This window comes from Macrotis lagotis, chromosome 4 (assembly GCF_037893015.1).
Source record: "Macrotis lagotis isolate mMagLag1 chromosome 4, bilby.v1.9.chrom.fasta, whole genome shotgun sequence".
NCBI classification, from domain to species: Eukaryota; Metazoa; Chordata; class Mammalia; order Peramelemorphia; family Peramelidae; genus Macrotis; species Macrotis lagotis.
In genome coordinates this window covers 133,292,037-133,316,882 of record NC_133661.1, presented here as the reverse complement: position 1 = coordinate 133,316,882, position 24,846 = coordinate 133,292,037, and positions in this window count along the sequence as shown.

The following is a 24,846-nucleotide window of genomic DNA, read 5'->3' as shown; positions in this document are numbered from 1 at the left end:
TAACTTCCTTCTTGTTTATTTTATGGTTAGATTTATCTAGCTCTGAGAGAGGAAGGTTGAGTCCCTACCAGTAAAATTTGTATGTCTATGTCTTCCTATAACTCATTTAACTTCTCTAAGAATTTTGGATGGTATACTATTTGATTCAAATTTGTTTAGCGTTGATTTTTCTTCATTGTCTAGAGTACCTTTTAGAAAGAGGGAGCTTCCTTCCTTGTTCCTTTGAATTATATATATTTTTTGCTTTTTTTTTTCTGAACTCAGGATTGTTATCCCTGCTATTTTCACTTCAACTGAAGCATAACATATTCCACTCTAGCTTTTTACCTTTACTTTATGTGTATCTTTCTGCTTCAAACGTGTTTCTATAAATCATATATTGTAGAATTCTGATTTTTAATCTACTCTGCTATCTATTTCTATTTTATGGCAGAGTTCATTCCATTCACATTCACAGTTATAATAATGAACTCTGAAATGCTCTCCATCTTATCCTCCACCCCATTGTACTTTTCTCATTCCTTTTACCCTATCCCTCCTCATATTCCTTGCTTTTGACTGCTACTTCCCTCAACCTGACCTCCTTCCATCAGTTTCCCCTACCTTATCTTTCCCCTTTCAGTTATAATTCCCTGTAGGGTAAGATAAATTTGTAAACCATACTGAAATTATTTCCACTTTGAGCCAAATCTGCTAAGAGTAAGAATTAAGTAATTCAAACTTCACCCCTTCTTTCCCTCAACTCTTAAAGGTATTTTGGACCTCTTCATGGACCATATTTCTTTCTACTCTACTCTCTCTCTCCTTCCTTCATTTCCCAGAACAATCCTTTTTTTATCTGAATCAATTTTTATATCAAATTTTTTTACTTCAAAACCAACCTTCATAACTGTCATCTTCCCATGTAGGGATGTAAAGAATTCAGTGTCATTGAATAACATTTACCTTTGATTTCCTGTTTAATATTTTTATGAATCTCTTGATTCTTATATTTGATGATCAAATTTTCTACTCAGTTCTGGTCTTTCAATCAGGAAAGTTTGAAAGTCTACTATTTCATTAAATATTCCTCTTTTTCTCTGAAAGAATATGCTAATGTTTTCAGGCTAGTTGAATCTTGGTTGCAATTTGCAGTCCTTTACTCTCTGAAATATCATATTCCAGATACTCTGATGCTTAATGTTGAAACTATGAAGACCTATACACTCCTATCTGTGGTTTCCTGGACTTTCAATAGTTTCTTTTAGGATATTTGCAATAATTTCTCCTTGAGCTGAAAGTTATTGAATTTGTTTAAAATACTCCTCAACATTCTCATTTTGTGATCCCTTTCATGAGGTGATTGGTGGATTCTGTCAATAATACTTTTACTATCTGATTCTATGCAATGATAGTTTTTAACCAATTATTTTTTTCCGAGAGAGAGAGAGAGAGAGAGAGAGAGAGAGAGAGAGAGAGAGAGAGAGAGAGAGAGAAACGACATAATTCTTAAGGCAACTTTTAAAAAATTGAAGATAATAAGCTTTGGTCTTAATTTAAACTCCATAGTTCCTTCTATGAATATGAATGGCATTGTCTTAGCCATTCCCCAACTGATGGACATTCCCTCAATTTTCAATTCTTTGCCTCCACAAACAGAACTGCTATGAATATTTTTGTACAAGAGGGATTTTTACCCTTTGTAATGATCTCTTCAGGATACAGACTCAGTAGTGGCATTTCTGGATAAGAGGGTATGCACATTTTTACTCCCCTTTGGGCATAATTCCAAGTTGCTTTCCAGAAAGTTTGGATCAGTTTACAATTCCACCAGTAATGCATTAGTGTTCCAGTTTTCCCACATTCCCTCCAATATGTATCATTATACTTCCTAGTCATATTGGCCAAACTGAGAGGTGTGGTACTTCAGAGATGTTTAAAATGGTATTTCTCTAATCAATAATGATTGAGTAATCTTTCATATGACTAAAAATAGTTTTGATTTCTGTGCCTGAGAGCTGTCTTTCTTTATCCTTTGACCATTTATCAATTGAAGAATTTGGTCTTTATTATAATTTTGACTCAGTTCTCTATATTTTAAAGGAGTCCTTTGGAGGGCAGTTAGGTGGCACAGTGGATAGAGCACCAGCCCTGGAATCAGGAGGACCTGAGTTCATATCTGGCCTCAGACACTTACTAATTACCTAGCTATGTGATCTTGGACAAGTCATTCAACCCCATTGCCTTGCAAAAAGCCAAAAAAAAACCCGATTCCTTTGTTGGAAACACTAGTTGTAAAAATTATTTCTCAATGCACTACATTCCTTTTAATCTTAGATGCAATGATTTTGTTTGTACTAAAACTTTTTAATTTAATGTAATCAAAATTATCCAGGTTTTTTGTTTGTTTGGCTTTTTTTGGTATGTTTGTTTTTTTTTTACAAGGCAATGGGGTTAAATGACTTGCCTAAGGTCACATAGCTAGGTAATTTGAACCTCAGGTCCTCCTGAGTCCAGGGCTGGTGCTCTATCCACCGTGCCACCTAGCTGCCCCTCCAGTTTGGTTTTTATAATGTTCTCTATCTATTCTTTTGTCATAAAGTGCTCCCCTTTCCATAGACTTGATGGATAAACTATACCTTGTTCTCCTAATTAGCTTAAAATATTATCTTTTATGTTGAAATTCTGCACCTATTTCGATCTTATCTTGATATAGGGTATGAGATATTGGTCTAGTCCTAGTTTCTGCCAAACCATCATGCATTTTTTCCCTGCAGCTTTTATTGAAGAATGAGTTTTTATCCCAGAAGCTGGAATCTTTGGGTATTTTAAACAGTCATTTACTGCTGTCTCTTTTGCATCTAATCTATTCCACTGATCCACCACTCTATTTATTAGTCAATACAAAACAGCTTTGATGACTGATACATTATGAAATAATTTTAGATCTGGTTTGGCCAGGCCACCATCCTTTGTATTTTTTTCATTAATTCCCTTGATATTCTTGACCTTTTGTTCTTCCATATGAATTAGTAACTATTTTTTTCTAGCACACTAAAGTAATTTCTTGGAATTTGATTGATACGGCACTAAATAAGTAATTTAATTTAGGTTGAATTGTCATTTTTATTATATTAGCTTAGCCTACTCATGAGCAAATTGATATTTGCTCAGTTATTTAGACCTGATTTTATTTGTGTGAAAAGTGTTTTATAGTAATATTCATAAAGTTTCTACATCTGTCTTGGCAGGTAGACTAGCAAGTATTTTATGTTATTTGAAGTTATTTTAAATGAGAATTATATTTCTATCTCTTAGTTATAAATATTTTATTTGCTTTCCAATTACATATAATGCCAGTTACCAAAAACATTTTTGCAAGGTTCTAAGTTTTACAATATTTCTCCCTTTCTCCCTCCCTCCCTTTCCTCTCCTTTTCTTCCAACAGAAGGCAAGTCTTTCCTTTTGCATCCGGGGTTTGCATAGATCAAAACTGAATGTGTCATGAGTGAAGAAACAGATCCAAAAGGAAGAAAGAAAACATTAGAGATAACAGAATTACATATTACATAAGACAACTTTTAAAAAGTGAAGATTTTTAAATAATCTTTGATCTTTGTTTCAACTTCACAGTTTCTTCTCTGATACAGATGGTATTATCCATCACAGATCCCCTAAAATTGCACTGATGGAATGAGCATGTCCATCAAGGTTGATTATCACCCCATGTTGTTGTTAAGGTGAATAATGTACTTCTGATTCTCATCTCACTCAGTTCCAATTCATTCATATCTTTCCACTTTTTTTCTGAAATCACATTCCTCATGATTTCTTTTAGAAAAATAGTGTTCCATCATATATATATATATATGTATATATATATATATATATATATATATATATATATATGTAAAACACAATTTGTTCATTCTCCAATTGATGGGCATCACCTCAATTTCTAATTCTTTGCCTCTACAAACAGAGCTGCTAAGAATATTTTTGTACTTGTGAGATTTTTACCCATTTTCATGATCTCTTCAGGATACAGACCCAATAGTGGTATTGCTGGTTCAAAGGGTATGCACATTTTTTATTGTCCCTTGACCTAATTCCAAATTGCTTTCTAGAATGGCTGGAGCAGTTCACAACTCCACCAACAGTGTATTAGTCCCAGATTTCCCACATCCCTCTCAATATTGATCTTTATCCTTTCTGGTCACATTGGTCAATCTGAGAAGTGTGAGGTGGTACCCCAGAGATGCTTTAATTTTCATTTCTCTAATCAATGATGATTTAGAGCAATTTTGCATATGACTATATATTGATTTCTTTGTCTGAGAATTTACCCTTGCATTTCCTTTGACCCTTTGTCAATTGGAGAATAACATTTTTTATAAATTTTATTAATTTTATAAATTTAAAAGTTCTCTATATATTTTAGAATTTTAGAATATTTTAGGAAATAAGTTCTTTGTCAGAAACACTAAGTAGCAAAATTGTGTCCCAATTTACTAAGTTTCCTTTGATCTTGGTTGTGTTTGTGCTTGATCTACAGTGGTTTTGTTTGTGCAAAACTTTGTAATTTAATGTAATCGAATTATCCAGGTTATTTTTTGTATAGTACTCTATCTCTTCTTTGGTGATAACTGCTCCCCTTTCCATAGTTCTGACAGGTAAGCTATACTTTGTTCTCCTACCTGGCTTACAGTATTACCTTTAATGTCAAAATCCTGCACTATTTTGATCTTATCTTGGAATGGGCTGTGAGATGTTGGTCTAGTCCTAGTTTCTGCCATGCTATCTTCCAATTTTCTCAGCAGTTTTTATTGAAGAGTGAGAAAGCTGGACTCTTTGGATTTATCAAACAATAGATTACAATAGTCATTTCCTGCTGTCTCTTTTGCACCTAAGTTTTCCACTGATCCATTACTCTGTTTCTTAGCCAGTATCAGACAATCTTGATAACTGATTCTTTATAATATAGTTTTAGATTTGATATGGCTAGGCTGCCTTCTTTTGCATTTTTTCCCATTAATCTCCTTGATATTCTTGACTTTTCATTCTTTCACATGAATTAAGGTATAATTTTTTTCTAGCTCACTAAGGTAATTTTTTTTGGAAGTTTGATGGGTAGGACACTAAATAAGTAGTTTAATTAAGGTAGAATTATCATTTTTATTATTTTAACTTGGCTTAACCATTAGCAGTTGATATTTGCCCAGTTATTTAGATCTGATTTTATTTGTGTGAAAATTGTTTTGTGGTTGTTTTCTTAAAGTTTCTGAGTCTGTCTTGGCAGGTAGACTCCCAAATATTTTATGTTGTCCAAAGTTATTTTAAAAGGAATTTCTCTTTCTATCTCTTGCTGCTGTACCTTGTTTGAGTTGCTAATTGTTTCCAGTAGTTTTTTTAAGAAGAACTTTTAGGGTTCTCTAGGTAGACCATCGTATCATCTGCAGAGAGTGAGAGTTTTGTTTCCTCATTCCTAATTCTAATTACTTCAATTTCTTTTTTCATCTTATTGCTAAAGCTAATATTTCTAATAAAATATTGAATAGTAGTGGTGATAATGGGCATCCTTGTTTCATTTCTGATCTTAATTTGAATGCTTCTACCTTAACTCAAATACATATAATGTCTGTTGGTAGTTTCAGCTAGATACTACTTATCACTTTAAGGAATATTCCATTTATTCCTATGCACTCTAGTGTTTTTAGTTGGAATGGATGCAGTATTTTCCCAAAAAGCTTTTTTGGCATCTATTGAGATAAGCCTATGATTTCTGGTAGGTTTATTATTGATATGGTCAACTTTGCTGATAGTTTCCTAATACTGAATCAACCTTGCGTTCCTAGTATAAATTCTGCTTGATCATAGTGTATTATCCTAGTGATAACTTGCTGGGATAACTTTGTTAATATTTTATTTAAAATTTTTGCATCTATATTATTAGGGAAATTAGTTTACAATTTTCTTTCTCTGTTGTGACTTTTCCTGGATTAGGTATCAGCACCATATGAATGCCATAGAAGGAATTTTGCAGACCTCCTTGTTCACCTATTTTTTTCAATAGTTTATATAGAATTGGAATCAATTGTTCCTTGAATGGTAGAATTCTCTTGGGAATCCATCTGACCTTGGAGATTTTTTTCTTATGGACTTCATTGATTTTTTTTTGAATTTCTTTTTCTGAGATAAAGTTTATCTAAGTACATAATTTTCTCTTCTTTTAACCTGGGCAATTTATATTTTTTATAAATATTCATCCATTTCATTTAGATTATAAAATTTATTGCCATACAGTTAAGCAAAATAATTCTGAATTAGTTCTTTAATTTCTTCCTCATTGGTGTGGAATTCACCTTTTTCATTTTTGATACTAGTAATTTGGTTTTTTCTTTTTTTCTTTTTTTGATGACTTCTTAAAATATATGTCTAGACCCTTTTTTGACCAGGGTTTTCAGGTAGTCCAATAATTATTAACTTATCTCTCCTGGAAGTATTTTCCAAGTCAGTTGTTTTTCCAATAAGATATTTTACATTTTGTTCTATTTTTTCATTTTTTTAAATTTTTCTTAACTAATTCTTGATGTATCATAAAGTCATTAGCTCCCACTTGCAATATTCTAATTTTCAAGGAATTAATTTCTTCAGTTACCTTTTGTATCTCCTTTTTTATTTTGAAAATTCTATTTTTAAAGTTGTTTTCTTTTTCCATTTGTCCAATCTCTATTTTTGAGGGTCCAATTGTACTTTTAAACTTATCCTTTTCTTTGGTTAGTTATTCAATTGTATTTTTAAGAGTTGTTTTCTTCAGTCAATTTCTGTAGCTTTTTTCCCAAGCTGTTGAATATCTCTTATATATTTCTCCTTTCCCAACTCTTCTACTTAATTTTTAAAATCCTTTTGATTTCTTCCAAGAGGATTTTTTGGACTGGAGACCAGTTCATATTCTCCTCTTTAGTTTTACATATAGGCCTTTTTGCATTGTTGTCTTCTGAGATGATGCTTTGATCTTCCTTATTGGCAAAGTTCTGTATTTTCCTGAAAATAAGACTGGGTCTTATATTAATTTTGGCTCCAAAAGATGAACTAGGGCTTAATTTTAGGCTATGTCTTATTATTTTTTCATGTGTATCAATCTATATTTATTCATGTATTCATGTACAGCAACCTTCATTTATTCATGTACAAAAATCACCACTTATTCAAATTCAATCATGTTATCTTCTTCTGGAACATCATCATAACTCTCAAACATCATCATAACTCTCTATCTAAACCCCAAATTCTGGCCTGAATTTCTTGTAACTCCATTTCCTGTAGAATCATTGATCCAATCTCTCATGTCCCGCAATTGTGCTTTCCTTAAATGGACACTTCTTGTCCATGTAGCCTAATTATAGTGCCTTGGCAACATGACTGTAAGTTATTTTATCCCATGAATTCTTCACTGAAGTCACAACTTCTTGCACACTTGGCTTCATGGCATTTTCATGCTGATATCTCTCCATTTCATTTTCAATATAATTATTTTTTTGCAAGGTATACAGGGTTAAGTGGATTGCTCAAGGCCACACAGCTAGGTAATTATTAAGTGTCTGAGACTTGATTTGAACTCAGGTACTCCTGACTCCAGGGCCGGTGCTTTATCCACTGTGCCACCTAGCCGCACCCAATGTAATTATTAATTTCCATGTGCAAATGGTCCTTGAATGTCTTGTTGATTGCAATATCAAGAATTTGGAGATAGGCAGTCATTCCTATTGGAATCATTTTTTGATCTATTCTTCTCTCTGCATGTCTTCAGCATGACAGGTACTGGCTGAGTCCTATACTAGCAGACCTCTTTGGTCACCTTGCAAAACAAGTGGCAATTAAATCGACCCCTTTACGTATAACTTTTGGTCTGGGCCAGGATTTTTATAGTTTCAAGAATATAAATGCCTGAAAAACATTCAAACTTCTCTTTCTTGCCCTTAGTAATGATTGGAGGTGGGGCTTTTTTTTTCCATCCAGACATTATCAAGTGCACACATTATTTGTGCATTGTGTCCATATGCTGATTGATCATTTGGCAATAAGTTTTGACTTCATCTGTTCACATAGGCATTTACCTCTCAGCCAAAGATGCCTGCTTGAATATTTACAAATGCTTAATTATAACATATTATTTAAGCATTGTCAATAATATTATTTATTTATATTTAATTATATATTAATATTGCTACTTTATAATTCAATATATATATCCTGTCTTGCAATGGATACACTAAATCTGTCCATCTGGCTGATAATCTTAACTGGGGCTTATTTTTAGGTTAGGGCTTATATTGTGAGCATCCTGAAAAATTCATGCTAGTATATCTTTTCCAGTTAGGTCTTGGTTTTGGGGAAAATATGTTAGGTTGCTATAGTTAGGGCTTTCCTCAATTTCTATCTCATGTTTAACCTAGTTTGTGGTTTTTAAGGCCTTTGGGTAGAAAGCATGTTCATCAATCTTGCAAGTGTTGGGGCTTCTGCTCTATTGTTGGTGGCTTCCCCACTTTGCTGACTTTAGATGGTCTAGTCATGCTCACTGCTTTGAAATTCTGGAACTTGCAATATGTCTTCTATCTTGGACGTGGAGGCCTCTCAGCTGGCTTGTTCTGTCTCTAGCCTGCTGAACCAGGACCTAGGGGTCTCTTTGGTGAGTTGATTATGGTTGAGACTTTCCCGCTGCCATTCCCACCCTTGCCTGCACTGGATCACACTCCACCTGCTCCCTAGTGGGACAAACCTTTCCAGAAGTCCTTCCAAGAAACCTAAAGCTAGAAAATATTTCACTCTGTCTTTGTGCAGGTTCTTTCTCTCCAGTATCCATTTGGAGACTTGATTAATGCTATTTCTGAGGGAAATTCAAAAGAATTTAGGAAGTTCATGGATTCTTTCCACCATCGTGGCTCTACCACCTCCCCTTCCAATTCTATTTTAGGGTGTTACTTTCTTCAGTATATTTGTGCCCCTATTACCAAGCTGTTAATATTGTCTTTTCACAATTTTCCTCTTTTGCTTACTTGCTTTACTTAATTTTTACTTTAATCATCTTAACTGATTTTGAAAGTCATTCTTAGCTCTTCCAGCAATTTGGGGGGGGGGGAGGTGGCTTATTTCCAAGACATATTTTTTCCCTTGAGGTTTTACTTGTAGCTGTTGTGACTCCTTGTCTACTTTGTTTATGTTCTAATCTTTCCTGTCATCATAGTAACTTTCTATTATCAGGTTCCTTTTTGGTATTTGTTTATTTTTCTACCCTATTTTTTGATCAAGAACTGTATATTAATGTTGCGCTCTATTCCCCACTCAAGGAAGGGGTATTACCTCAAGCTTTAGGTTTTTGCCTTGCTGTTTTCAGAGTTAATGCCTTGGGGTTGGAAGTTTTTAATACTGCTAAGGTAGTATGGTCTTTGGAGAGGTGTCATCATTACTCTCTGATGTGCAGTCTGGTTCATGCCCAGGAGGAACCCCTAAAGCCTTGGGTTAAAATTAATACTTCCTTCCAGGTCCCTCTTTCCTTAGAACTATAAATCAGGGTCCCTGATTTCTTGAGGCCAGAAGTGATAATACTATCCATCAGAGCTTTCTTCCATTTGGCAAAATGGACTTCTCTCTACTCTTGATCTATCACCCATAAGTGGAAATAGACAATGGAATTTCCAAACAATGTCTTGTCTTGTGTCTGATGCTGGCACAATATTACTCTGTAATCTCTTTCTGACTAGTTGCCAGGTTCCGCAACTGCCACTGGCTAGGGAGCTCCTAAAGCTGCTTTTATCTCTACCACCTATTTCCACTACTTTGGTTTCATCCAAGTGGACTCTGGGCTGGAATACAGTCCTACTCTAAACTTTTTGTAGACTGCCATTCCAGAATTTGATTTGAGGTCTTTGGAGGGGAACATTGGGAGATTTTGTCTGAGTGCCTCTATACTCAGCCCTAGTAGAAAGGAGACAAGAAAAGCCTGAGGGAAAATGCTAGCCTCATGATAAAGTACTTTAGGAGATCATATTAGTAGTATCATTTCAGTGACATCTGGAGAGGTTTCATCATCCCAGGCTCTTGTAAATGTCCTTTATTCTGTCAAAGTAAAGTTCTGATTAGATATTCATTTCTTTGAATTTTGAAGTCTTTTTGATCTTTAAGAGTCATAATTTGAGATGCCTGTCTTAAAGACATCAAATCACAGATTTTTGAAACTGAGAAAGACTTCCAAGATTAACTGTCAACCCCTTCACTTTTTTTCAGATAAGGAAATGCAGACTTAAAAGAAATATTGATTTGCTCATGATCATACAGTTAGTAAGTATCTCAAGTTATCAGTGTTCTAATTATATGACACTTTATTAGGATGACACCGTAAGAGAAAATGAAGTCTATTATATCCTTTATGCTAGACAAAGAAGTATGCGTTTTATTCTAGAAACAACAGAGAAACACTAAAGATTTTGTAACTAGTGACATGGTTAGACCTGTGATAATTCTGAGATTTTATATGTACTCTATAGGCCAATTACTATGCATCTTAAATTCTAGACTTATTCTCACCAGGTTTGATCATGGTCAACTGAGGAAGGTCATAAACGGACCTTCCTTCCTTCCCCCCCCTTCCCTTCCCTTCCTCTCGGTCTCTCTCAGTCTCTCTCTCTCTCTCTCTCTCTCTCTCTCTCCCCACCCCTCTCCTCTCTCTCTCTCTCTCTCCCCCATTTGTATTTGTCCAAGAAAATCTCCAACAAGCTTGGGTTTAGTTTGAGTCTAGGTTTCCACAAATGGGTAAAGATGAAACTCAGTTCCTAAAGCAGTACTTAAAATTATTAATGTAGATCAGGTATAGGATAGCTCTTTTTTTCACCTCACTGAAAACACAAAAATCAGAGACCTCACTAGAGCCCATAAAAAACAACAACTTGAAGCCACATAAAACACTCACAGGATTCACAGGAGCTTATAAGCAGATGTGTAAACCACATAAAGCACTCATATAACCTATAAAATCCCCTTATACACTTTAGAATCTGCTCATGTAAATGAACTTAGAGTTGCCATCTGGATGAGTCTCACATTCTGGTGAATCTCTTGTTTCCTTGCATTCCTATATAATTTGCGCAATATTCACAGTCATTGCATGGGTGCAAAAGAGATATGTGAAAGACCTTAGTTTAAAAAGTCCAAGATTTTGCACTGTATGCAGGGTTATCTCCAGGCATCCTGATCCATTTCTGGTCACTGGACCAGATGACTCTGGAAAAGAAAGTAAGACAATTGACTTTGCATACCTACTCCTCCCCCATTTAAATCTAATTCACTTGCATTCATGGCAAGATCCTTTTCAATAATGGACTAGCAACAACGACCATCCACAAAATTGAATCAAAATCCATAATAATACCATATGATTTATAATCTCTCCTCCACCCTATCACACCCCAAAGATAAATGGACTTTGAAAATTACTGACATAATCCCAATTTATTCTCATTGGGACTGCATTTTGTGAATAATTCCCTGAAATATTCTCATAGTATTAACCAAGGTGAAGGTTACCTTTTGGAAGTTAAATATACCTTAGAATAAACTCAACAAGAAATTTTCATCATAGCAGATCTTCACTGTCTGAATGACTCATTGAAGTTAGAAAGAAAAGTAGGCAAAGAATAGACACAGGAGTTTCTAATCTTTTTTTTGGTCCCATAGGTTCAGAATTTCTACAACTGTCCTTGAATTCAAGATTTGAATTTAGACTTAGAAATTTTGGTGAAAATTTGGTTCTGAATTATATTTCCTGTAATTTTAAGCAAATTACATAAATTCTTTCTTCACACTTACAAAATGAAAGGGTTAAACTGCATAACCTCTAAATCCCCTCTGGTCTCTAAATATATGAACCTATAAATTAGAGAGAAAGTTTCATTTCAATTCCTTTATGAAATTTTGCAAGAGAATTAATTCCTTAGCTTACCATACTTTTAAAAATAGGGTCATTAATTCAAAGAAGTTGTTTATAAAGTTATTTAATTTAGACCTCAGAATATATTTTTCTGTCACCTGTATGCCTAAGATATTTTTTCTCTTTTGAGTATATTTTTGTCTGTTAATTTAGTAAATTGCCATAGGAATTCACATATTGTGAAAAAATTAACATATTATAAAAAAATTTCCTGAATTCAAACCAATTAGCTAATGCTTAAAAATAATGGTTCATTATTATTTGGCATTCTAAAGTCATTCTGAGGTATAAATGAATAATATCCATTCAATAGTATCAGTGACCTTTAATACAAAGAAAAGTTGAGTATGATTGCATCATTTGAAAACATTATCAGTTTTTGAAAAAATACTTAGCATTTATTGAACTACTTGTTCATATTTGAGAGGAAAAGAATGTTATTTTAGAAATAAAGTACAGATTCATTCAATGTATCACATTTAGAACAGATTATAAGTCTTTAAAGTATCTGAGAGACTTTGATCCCTCCCCCATATGTTCTTGTGTCTTTCTCTCTTTAAATAAGGAATAGCATTTTTTAGAATTAAAGAGTTCAGAATAGCAAGGAATTTCAGAAGTCAACTAATCTAACTCAAATCTAGTGAGTAAGCCTTCCCCACTCCTTCCCATATCGATAAAAAAACCAATAAGCATTTATTGAATTTCTCTCTAGGTCAAGCAGAGTGTTAAGTGAATAACAAACTTAAAATGAAATAGGCAGTTGTCATCTAGGCAATGCTGGAAGATCTTTAGGAGGGGATTCCTACAACCCCCTGAGTCTGTGCATTCCAATTTCTCATGGTTAGGACCTGTTTTAATACATAGAGCCAAATTCCGCCTTTGCAATTCCCAGCAACTGCTCCTAGTTTTTCCTTCTGGGAACAAGTAAAACAACTCATCAAATACTTGAGGATAGTTGTCATGTTCTGCTTAAGTTTTCTCTTCTATAAGTTCAACATCACTTGTAATTTTAATCATTCCTTATATGGAATAGTTTCCAGTTTCTTCACTGTCCTGGACACTGCTTTCTGGATATGATTCATTTTCTCAATGCTATTTTTAAAATGTAGTATGCAGAATTGAACATAGTATTCAAGATGTCTTCTGACTATGGTAGAATACACTGTCACTATTACCCACTCTGGCTATACTGGACAAATTAATTTTAATAATGCAATCTATTATGTTGACCTTTTTTTTAGAGTCCATAACAATCTTTTGATTATTTATATTAAGGTTGTGCCCTACTAAGACTAGTCTTTATCATATGAATTATTTTATGTATATTCCTCTCCATTCTGTACTTGTATAGATCCAGTTCTAGTTAATATGTACATTAGAAATTAACTTACTGGAATTTGAACTATGAAAATGAGGGAAATGGTTCCCCAGGATTTGCTTCTACTGCTTGAATAATCATGTTTACATGAAGAATAAGCCATCTACCTATCTAAATATCAACTCCATTGGCAAAGTCAGTTTTCTAATATTGGTGCTGTATTCCACAAACTTCAATGTAACAGGAAACTGGATAATGGCTCCCTTATTTCAGAGCAGAGGAAGTGAGCTTTGCCTTTTGTATCTTCGTGTGTATTTTAGAACATGTGCAGGTATTCTATGACCATTATCCATCAACATACTCATTGGTGAAGAAGAGCTTATTGATTGGCTGTGAAGTGGAAATGAGATGTTTTTCCTTTATACATTCAAAGAGAAGGATGGCATTTGGTTGTGAACATGGCATAGCTTAGTTTTTATATCTCTATTATATTATTATTTCCTTCTCTTATATGTAGTATATGTAGTATTGAAGATTTTGAGATGAGAAGGAATCAGAAATTCCAGTACTGAGAATTCATGATCAGGTCTGGTAAAGTGTCAGTGAGGTCCTGAAAAATGAGCTGAAGGATTCAGTTCATCAAAATACTGGAAGTAAATGAATGGCTTTATCAAGTTGCTATTCTCCATTCAAAAATAAACAGGTAAATACTTTTTAGCAACTCCCTTAAGGTTGAACCCATTATCTCCAGTAACTTAGTGGTGGGTGAGGAAATGTATTATTTCTTTTACTTAACATTTTAAAAATCTTTTAGTAAACAGTCCTAGGTAATAGTTATTTTAGTGAGCTAAATGAAATGAGATAGTACTTACATTAAGGCATAGTATAAGGGAATTACTAATTATAAATGGCAACTGATTTCAGGATTAGAAAGCATCAAAAATAGGGCACAAGCTGAAATGACTTAGTTGATAGAAATATAGAGGTCCCATTTATATCCTCTAACTCTGAGGAGAAAATATAGCTTCATCTTGTGCTGGAGAATCCAAGACATAACATAAAGGGGAGTTGGAATAAGGATTTCATAAAGTGTATAGGGGCTATATGATATTGTTGTACTGAGTAATGTAAGGGAAAAAAGGAAGGGTTAAGGGAAAAGAAACAGACCCTAAAGTTAAAAGGACAGACTCTCCTGATGCTTATGTTAAATCTAGATCTGTGGCACCAGATGGCAAGAAAATATTCATGTTGATGAAATACACTGGGTGTTATTCTAAACAGAAGTGCCCATGTAATTATGATTAGCATGCACTTCCCAAGTGAAATAGGGCCATGAGTCTGGCTGCCCTGTGCCTGGAGAGTGTCAGTATGTGTTTCAATGGTTTTCTTAGATAATTAATGTTAGGAATAGATAAACCAGTTTTCTACAGCCCTCCTTCCAACCTCAAAATCTAGGTAATTTTTATTTTAGGAAATCTTCACTGTGGAATGACATTAATATTAGTTAAGACCACATTAGGTCCATAGTACAAACTGAATGATGACTTGAAGAGACAGTAGAATATGTAAGTTAAATTCAGAGTAAAGTTCTCTCTACCACATTCATTACATTATTTTTTTCAATTCCAAACTTTATCAAGTTTACCAAGTCAACCACCATCCATATTCCATTCTTCAAATGCCAATGGGCAGTATCAAAAAGATGGAGTATTTACTTTCTTTCTTAAAAAAGGAAACAAAGATCTCTCATATGAGTCAAAGTAAAGAAATAACCCTATTTATACTTTCCCACCAATTTCTTATTGGAATAGTTTCTTATGAATGTTGACAAAGAGCCATATATCCCTCCAGTACTATTTATCATAGGGTCTCACTAAAAAACAAACTAACTTAAAACATCATTTCTTTTTTAATGATCAAATGAATGGGTCTCCAGAACAGAAAGAATTGTAATTTTGGTTCACATGTTCTCTTTTAAGAAAGGAAAGAATTAAGCTAATTAATTTTTATTAATGCTGAGGAATTCTAGTCACATATTTAGTGAGATTAAATGATGATCTAGGACTTTCAAGTCTCTCCCTACCTCAATCCACATACAAGTCAATCTGACTCCTTATCTTCGTCACCTCCCACAAAGTTTCAAAATTTATATAATCTGGCATTAAACAAGGAGTCACTATATTGTTCTAGGAATCTTCAAAGTATAGTTTAATAAAAACAATTGGTATGAAATCTCCTCCCATCCAAAAATGCCTCCTTGATATACTTAAGTGACTGAAATTCATTCTGTTAGATTCATATTAGTGTTATTAGCTAAAGTTGGGAATGAAGGAGGGCCTAAGGATCATTAGTTAAAATTTACATTGAAATTTGCTTTTCACATATTTATATGTTACCTCTCCTACTTGTTTGAAGTGAAAGAAATGTTGTAAATACATTTTTACATTTACTCCTTTTCATATCTAGCAAAGTGTTCTTTGTTTATGAGAGACACCCAATCAATTTATTTTCTATATATTCCTTGGAATCTCCCTCAACTCATACATAGGTGCCCAGACAAGTTATTTCAGGTTCAAGCTACTCTGAGGATTTGTAACCACTCAAAATCATAGCTAAATATTCCCTACCAATGTGTTTACTTTTACAAGCCAACTAGAAGAAATTCTAGACATTTAATAAAAGTTAGCAAACAAAATTACAAATGAAAATTCCTATCTTTACCCATGGACACGGAACATGTATGAGGAAGGTTCATTCCTTCAGAGAACACTCAGGAAAAAAAGAGTTTGAATGGAGAACTGCAAATAGAGAACTATGTTTCCAGAAATCACACACAGGCACATATCATGAACCCATGTGACCAAGGGCACACTAATAAGAAGTACATGTGTCTAGGGAACTTAGATTTCTGTCTCTTCAGGCTATCAAAGTTTTTGGATCATGTCATGACACATGTCATGACAGTTACCATCATCTGGGACTTTATAGCCATGATTTCTGATAAGGATCATATTTTCTTCATAGGGTATCATCACCAGTTTCATGCTCACTAAGAATTTCTTTGCTGCTGGTTTCTGGGCTTTAGATTCTCAAAGATATCAAATAAACTAAGCTGTCATCTACTGAGAGACAGACTGATAAGACCAGGCCAACAAATCTTTAATCAAAAGTGAAATTATGTATGAGTCATCATATTCAGCTAATGACAGCCGAAGAAAAGCTAGACAAAGTGCTCCTGATTAAAAATAAATCAGTTCTTTGAAATCTTTGTATCTTATGACATAAGATCGGTCTGTTGTCCCAAATAATTTTCTGACTTTGGACCAGAAAATCCTTATAGGAATTATGTGCCACCAAAACCCATGTCAAAGAAACCACAACAAGCCTAATGGAAGACTAGTGATAGAATGCCTATAAGCCCCCTATACTCATTTCTGGGTTGGCATGCAAATGAATCTAAGTAAAAAACATCAGTTAAGAAAATAAGGTAAAATTATTGTTCTCTGTTACACTGACCTGAATTCTTACAATGTCAGCAGCAAAAACCAAAGCAAAATAAAACCCAGCTTTTCTGTTGCATTCTGAACTGTACAAAACCTTCCTATCTCCCTATATTTCATTTGATTTAAAACTTCCAGAGGACATTCCATAACCTCATTAAATATATGATCATTAGAGTTCTACTATTGTACTATTCTCATATAAACCCAAATCTTACATTTAAGTTCATTTCTTCTTCTCCTATTTTAGTTGAGATTAAGAACAGAGTCCTTCCTAACCTGAAAAATCCTTAAAATCACCTCCAAACTACCTTTCTCCAGGGCATATAGATTTACTTTCCATTCCTCTAAATCATCTTGGTAGTACTCTGGAAAAGACTTTGGTTTTTTTTTTTAATTAGTTTTTGGGGATAGATAGATTCCTACAGTGAACGTATCAACTAGCATAGAATTTAGGTTGAGATTTATCTCTGAGTATTTTGAATTTTTTCCTGATTGGGAGCTGAGTAAGCCATATGTGTCCTACAATGGTGTTAGAAATAAAAAGGGGGAGGGGCAGTAGATTAAGAAAATGGATAGAAATAACTTTCTTCTGTAAATTATTGTGACCAAAAGATAAATTCTATTGCAAAAGTATAATAATAATAATAAACCCACAAACATTTATTATGTACTTACTATTCACCAGGCCTTGGTATATAAGTGCTAAGCCCTGGGGATTCAAAAAAAAAAGAGGCAAAAGATAGTGTTCTACTTCAGGGAGTTTGCAATCTAATGGAGGAGACTGCATGCAAACAAATATATATGTATGTCTATATATATATATATATATATATATATATATATATATATATGTATATATATACACATATATTTTTATATACAAAGTAAGCTAAATATGATATATATATATGTATGTATATATACATGATTAACAGAGAAAAGACACTAGAATTAAAAGGAGTTGGGCCAAGATTCCTGTAGAAGGTGAGCTTTAGCTGGTACTTCACAACTTTTGCTTCCAATCAGACCCTTTCTCAATAGTGCTAGTCCTACTCCAAGTTTCTTCTGTCTCTCTGCCTCTCTCTGTCTCTGTCTCTCTCTTTATAGATAGATAGATGAACGATAGATAGTATATAGGATATATATAGATATAGATTTATAAACATATATACATGTATGTATGTATGCTTCATACATGTGTGTATGCTTGTGTAGCTATAGATATATAGATATCATGCTCTCAGTCTCTTTCCCAAGAATAATCCTCATTTTTATCCTTCTGAGGAAATAAGTCCTATGACCTCTTGGTGCTCTAATAGAACTAGCTGTGCGAACAATCACAGGATTGTTGTAATTTCATGGAAGAGTCCTCATTAACTGCCCACATTGTAGGAACTAATATTGCTACCAAAAAGATTATCCTTCATGAAACTTTAAGGACACAGCAAAGTTTAGTATTATTAATCCAGGATGGTATGAAAAGGGGACTAACCATGAAGAATATACAATTAATACCTCTATTATTGTTATATATAATCTTTGCTTGAGGTTCAGACACTGCTTTGGAAATAGTATAACTGATTACTGTATTTCAGTTTATAATTCAAATTTAACTAGCAGGTTAGTGAAGTAATTCTGAAAACAAAATAGGGCAAAGCAGGAATACCAGGAACCTTAGAACAAGACTTATTAGGATCACAGTGAAGATAACAGAATAGCGAAAGCACTATAGCAATGATCTCCCCAAATTCTCAAATACCTTAAAACAACACTATGGATCAAATATTAGAGTAGGAGAGCCAGCAAAATGTCAGGATAAGACATTCTTCCAGACCAAGACAACTTAGGAGGTTAGAGGAGAGATCTATGACAAAGAAGTAGAGGCTGACAGAGCCCACATGGATGCAGCATCAGGGATGAGATTGGTGATGTTAAAGCAACAATAGCAGTTTCAGAAGTTATCAAATCATAGAAAGTAACAATATTGGGTAGTCAGAGATTAGAGGAACGCTTATGCTAGCTCTGGTCACAGAACTGGACACTGGCAACTCCATTGTCTATACCTACTAACTGATTATAATTGAAAGACAGAGATGGGCATTTTAAATCACAAGACAGCAAGGGCCTTAAGGAACAGGCTTTTATCAGACCACAAATGATCAGAAGCCCTTCTTGATAAGGATCAGAGTCCAGACCAGAACAATGGCTACTTTTCCCTGAATTACATCATCTTGGAAACACCAACTACTCAGAGCAAACTATGAAAATAACGATCAAAAGAGCCTAAAGCTTGGGAAAGTGCCCCTTCCAAACCAAGACTAGGAATAATCCAATTTTAACGTAAAGTTCAGTCAAAAAAATGAGCTGAAAAAAATGAGCCAACAAGAACAAAAAAGAACCTGACCATAAAAACCTAATATAGTGACAGGGAAGAACAAGGTTCAAATTCAAAAGAAGACAATAATGTCAACCTCCAAAGTTTCAAAGGTAGAAAAATGTGAATAGGACAAAAGTCCAATTAGAATTCTTGCAAAAAGTAAAATCATTATTGTCAAAATCAAATAAGAGTGGTAGAGGAAAAAAATTGGATAAAGAAATGAAATTAAATGGAAAAATTAGGAAAAGCAATTAATAGTTTTATAAAAAGAGACAAAATATGATAACATAAAATTTAACAATATGTCATTTACAAAAGACAAACTCGAAACCAAATGACACATTCAGAATTAAAATAAAGGGATGGTGTAGAGTTGAATATATCTCAGTTAAAATACAAACAAGGCAGGGGTATCCATCATGATATTAGACAATACAAAAATGATTATATATTTAATTAAAGGAAATAATTGGGGTAGCTATACTTTGTAAAAAAAGGAACTATAAACAATAAAGTAATAACGAAACATTATTCCTCAAGTATATCCTAAGTATATAACCAACAAATTTATAAAAATAAAAGCCATTTCTCAATTGATGAATCCTCAAAGGATAGAAAATGGCAGTTTTCAGAAGAAGAAATCAAAACTCTCTTTGTATATATGGAAAAAAAATTCTAAAAAGCAAATTAAAGTACATTAAGTACCACCTCAACACCTATTAGAAATGACAAATACTTGAGAACACTAATGGATTTTTGGTAGAGTCGTGAACTAGTTCAAACTTTTGGAGAACAATTTAGAACTATGCCCAAAAGCTATAAGAATATGAATACCCTTTGACCCAGCGATATCACTACTAGGTATCCTAAAACGGTTAAAAAATGGAAAATAACCTATATAGAGAAAAAATAAATATAAGAGTTCTTTTGTCGTGTCAAAGAACTAGAAATCAATGAAGTTATGGCATATTATTGTTATGGAGTACTATTTGCTATAAGGGTATATGATGAAGGGTATAGTTTCAGGAAAAACATACCAAGACCTACAAAAACTGATGCTAAGCGAAGTGAGGAGATCACTGTGCACAGTAGCAACAATGTTGCAGTGATTATCGACTGTGAAAGACTTGGCAATTCTGATCAATGCAATAATCCAAGCTCATTCCAATGGACTCAAAATTAAAAAAAAAAAATGTTATCCAACTCCAGAGAGAACTGAGGAACTCTGACTATAAATCGAATTGCTATTTTCTCTTGATTTATTTTGCTTGCTTTTTTGAACTATAGTTGATATGGAAATTTAGTATGAGTTCACATGTATAATTGTATATTGCCTGCCTTTCTTATGAATTAACAGACTATCTTTTTTGGGGGAGGGCAATTTGGAACTCAAAATTTTCAAAGAATGTTAACAATAAATAAAATATCGAAGAAAATAATAAATTAAAAACAAAAATCTCCAGGTCCAGATGAATTTATGAATAAACTTTCAACATTTAGGAAAAATTATACCAAAATAATGTAAACTATTAAAAAATTGATAAATGAACCAAAGAAAGAGCATCAATACATTGGTCAGTTCATTTCTAAAAGGATTAATGAAAAACCTAGGTAAATATTTCTTTAGTTAAAAAATTATATAAGGATTTCTATCTGTACTAGTGGAGGAAATGTTTGCAACCCTGAAATCATTGATCACTCTCAGCTTTCATAAGTTACTGGACTAAGCACAGATCTTTCCTCTTTATCTCTTACTTTTTCTCATTGCTCCTACACTTTCAGACTTCCATCCCTTCCTTGTATATAGTTTCTCCTCCTTCATTAGAACAAACTGCTTATCAATGTCTCCATATAAAATTACCTTCTTGGCATCACTATATATCTGTATTTTAAAAGCTGTTTTCATACACTTTGACTACATATGTTGATACACTTTTATATATTAATTACTAATGCTGGTTAGACAATAAACATCTATTAAGCTGAGCACTTACTATGTACAATTCGCTGTGCTAAGCATTGGGAATAAAAATATGGGAAAGAAAAATAGTTTGTGGGGGAGGGCTGGGACAATATACAAAAGGAATCTGTAAATGAGAAGAGTAGTACATGGCTTGAAGGCATGATGAAGAAATCCAAAGGAGGGCAACTGGGTAAGAAATGAAGAAATGTTTAACTAGGTTTTAATATTTGCAGAGAGAAGCAGTGTAATACAAGGTTAAAGAACCAGTCTTAGAGTACAGATCATTCAGTCTATCCTAAAAGTCTTAGTGTAGTTTAAATTTTTTAAAATTATAAAAGTCTAAAACTGACCTAAAACATTTAGAATATTATTTTGCAATATCCTGAATGTATCAAGAGATTCTGAGCAAGATACTGAACTTCTCACTGGTGTAGATGATTTTTTAAAACTATAGCATCCTACCTTTAAGATTAAACCTGAAGTCTAAATTTTCTTGACTACATGAAGCACGCTTTTCCCTAGACCATATTGCCTATATCTAAATACACACACACACACACACACACACACACACACACACACACACACACACACACACACACACACTACACTGGTCTCCTTAAAGGAAAAAAAAGATAAGTTGTACCTCATTTAATTTTCAGTCTCCCTCTCTCCCATAGCTCATAGCTTAGGCTTTGAATTCTAGGAGTGTACAAAAGTGGTGTGTGGGTACATGTGTTTTTTTTTTAAATGAATGAATGAATGTGGGATCTTCTCTTTCCTTACTTATGTTTGGGGAGTATAGGAGTATTCTTTCACATAATTTATGGAGATGTTAAATTTTTCTCCCTCTCCCTGACCCTATGGTAATTTATACAGCAAGTTCACAAACTCAATGTACTTCAAAAACTTAAAATTACATTAATATTTTGGAATACTTTTAGATATGTTCAAATCCATCCCTGTGTTCTCCGCAAGAACACAATTTTTAATTAGTCATAGGTATCCCATGTACATCAATTACAACATGATCTCTATAGCATAACCCCTCCCCTAAGAAAAAATCCACAAGTCACACAAAGCTCTAGTACTTTATAGCTCTTGCTGATGACACATCCAAATTTTCTAAAACAATAGTAGTAATATCCCTTCATGAACAATAGTACCATGGGAAAATCCTAGCATGCTATGTAAGCAGTTAAACATTGAAAAAAGTCAGATGTTCTCTCTTTGAACCCCAGTTGTTCTTGCATATCCAGTCAAAATGAAGATGGTGGATGGGGATCAGGAAAAGACATCACTCGTGTGCATATGGAAGCTTTCCCAGACACACCAACTGTGCCGTCAGTTTCTCACAGAACAGCATGAGTTCACTTCCCTTAATCTTACTTTACTCTCTAAAAATCATGTGGAGGAGGCCTGCATTATACACTTAAAGATAGCCCATCTGTTTTTCTCCCCTGCCAAAAGTGGAATTCTTTAATAAAACGAAAGCCTTAGGTCATGATGAGAAGCTAAAAGTGTAGGAACAGAAAACTCAAGAATAGAGAAAATGTTTCCCATGACCATTTAGTTAAACAGGTGTGTAAGCTTTGGTATGAAGGCCATTAACTAAATGCATACCCAAGGCCACACAAACTTATTGAATTTTAGAGTAATTAGATTATTAATACAAGAGAATTTTTTTCCTTTTCTACTAGAGGTTCGGACTTCTTCATTATATTTATCAGTATACAAAATAACATGTTTAATTCATGAAATAAAATATATCAATAATATATTATCCATATATATGGAGTCTAAATAGCTATCTTTAAAAGAATTTTAAGTTCTAGTGGTGGTGGGGGGGTTGACTCAACCCACACTCTTTTTAGCAATTCATTCATTTTCATGTTGGATATATGTCTCAACATATTTTTAACTGTCTTTTCAGATCTCAAAAAATGAGCCAGGAAGGTGAGTGTTTGGAAACAATTTGGAGGCTTGATCTTCTCAAAATCCCCCAAATCTGAAGTTTAAAAAAAATCTAGAAATGGTCTAAGAAAAAGTTGATACCCTTCTCAAGCTAGCCCAAACCAGCAAGCACAGGAAATCTACTGAAAAAAAAAAAGTCAAGTCTTACAGGATTTCCAGTCCAAGAATTCTAATGGCTAGGGACTTTCTGACTTCCTGAATCATTCAGTTTCATCTCTGCTTAAAATGCATACTTCACAAATGAAATCTTAGTGAATGAGGCCTAGCTTACTGAAAGATTATCATGTATATTGGCCAAATTATCTACTCCCTTCCACTGAAAAGAGATCTAAATTCTTATCAGTTTGAATTGGCAAATCAGATTCAAGTCTTCTCACCATCTGGAGAACTCTTCAAGTTCAAATTCTTTGCAAAAAAAAAAAAGAAGGCATTAGTTGCTGGCTCACTTTAAACTCAGTGAAAGCTGTACTCTTAATTTGAAGATTTTAAATTGGAGAACTATTTGGCTTTCATACCATCTGACTCAAAATGTTCCTTCTTGGGTGAGACTTGGAATCCTAAAAAGTTTTAGGGTTTCTTTGTTCAGAAAGCAGGACATCTTTGTTCAATTTTGCCTTTGGCTCAGGGACAACTCTTCTGTGTCACATTGGGTGAAACACTGCTTTGGACACGTGTGCAAGGATGTACATGCACACACAATGCTTGGCTCCTAAAAATCTGGCCCACATGCCAATGGAAGAATAAACTCTTCTCTATGATCCACTAAGAGCAAGAGAAGAATGAACACTTGAAGAGAATTGACATTTACTAATAGACAAAGATTATTTTCCATTTCTTTCACCACATGCATATATATGTGTGTGTGTGTGTGTGTGTGTGTGTGTGTGTGTATTGCTTTCAGAAAAATACTATCAAAACTCAATATAGTAAAAATTTGAGATTCATAAATTCAGCTTTACCAGCTCCCCTGGTTTTCCCTTTCCTGCCTCACAAATTGGATCAGAGAGAAATGAAAAAAATTTCTCCTCTGTTTTGGAAATGCCCTTGGTCCAAATAACAAAGTTCCATCCTCTAATTCTTCTCACAAATTCTCCTCTTCTCCTTAGATCTCTGGGGTCAACTGAAACCTAGCACCTGCCAAAATATCATTGTTTCATCACTTCATAGGACAGAGAATCAAAGCATTCCCTCTTGATGAAGATGAGAGAAGAGAGGCAAGGTCCAATGCATTAGCAGGCCAGACTAAGGCAGAAAATTTTGAATTTAAAGACTTAACTGAAAGAAGTCCATGTCAAGTGAAAAATCATTACTTGTGTTTACACAAGGGCATGATCTGTTCTAAGATGTCAAACTGCACAAGAGTTTCTGTTCTGCCTTGGTAGAAGGAATGGTCACCTGGGACCATCCACATGGGATTAAAGTCATAGCTGTGGCTAAAATAAAATGTATTAGGACAGCATTTAGGGAGATAATTAGTACTAGCTATGTAAAAAAAAAATAAATTGGAGATTTCTTCAATGCAAGATGTTCCCAGAAATGAACTTCATCTATCATGGCACAATGGATGGAGCATACATCCTGAAGTTAGGAAGACCTGAGTTCAAATCCATTTAGCCTGTATGTGTTAGTTTTTTTTTTCCAAGTTTAAAAATGAGGATAAAATAACAATTCCTACCTCCCAAGGTTATTGTGAGGACAAATGAGATAATAATTATAAGGCACTTAACTAGTGCCTGTGATCCTTTGATC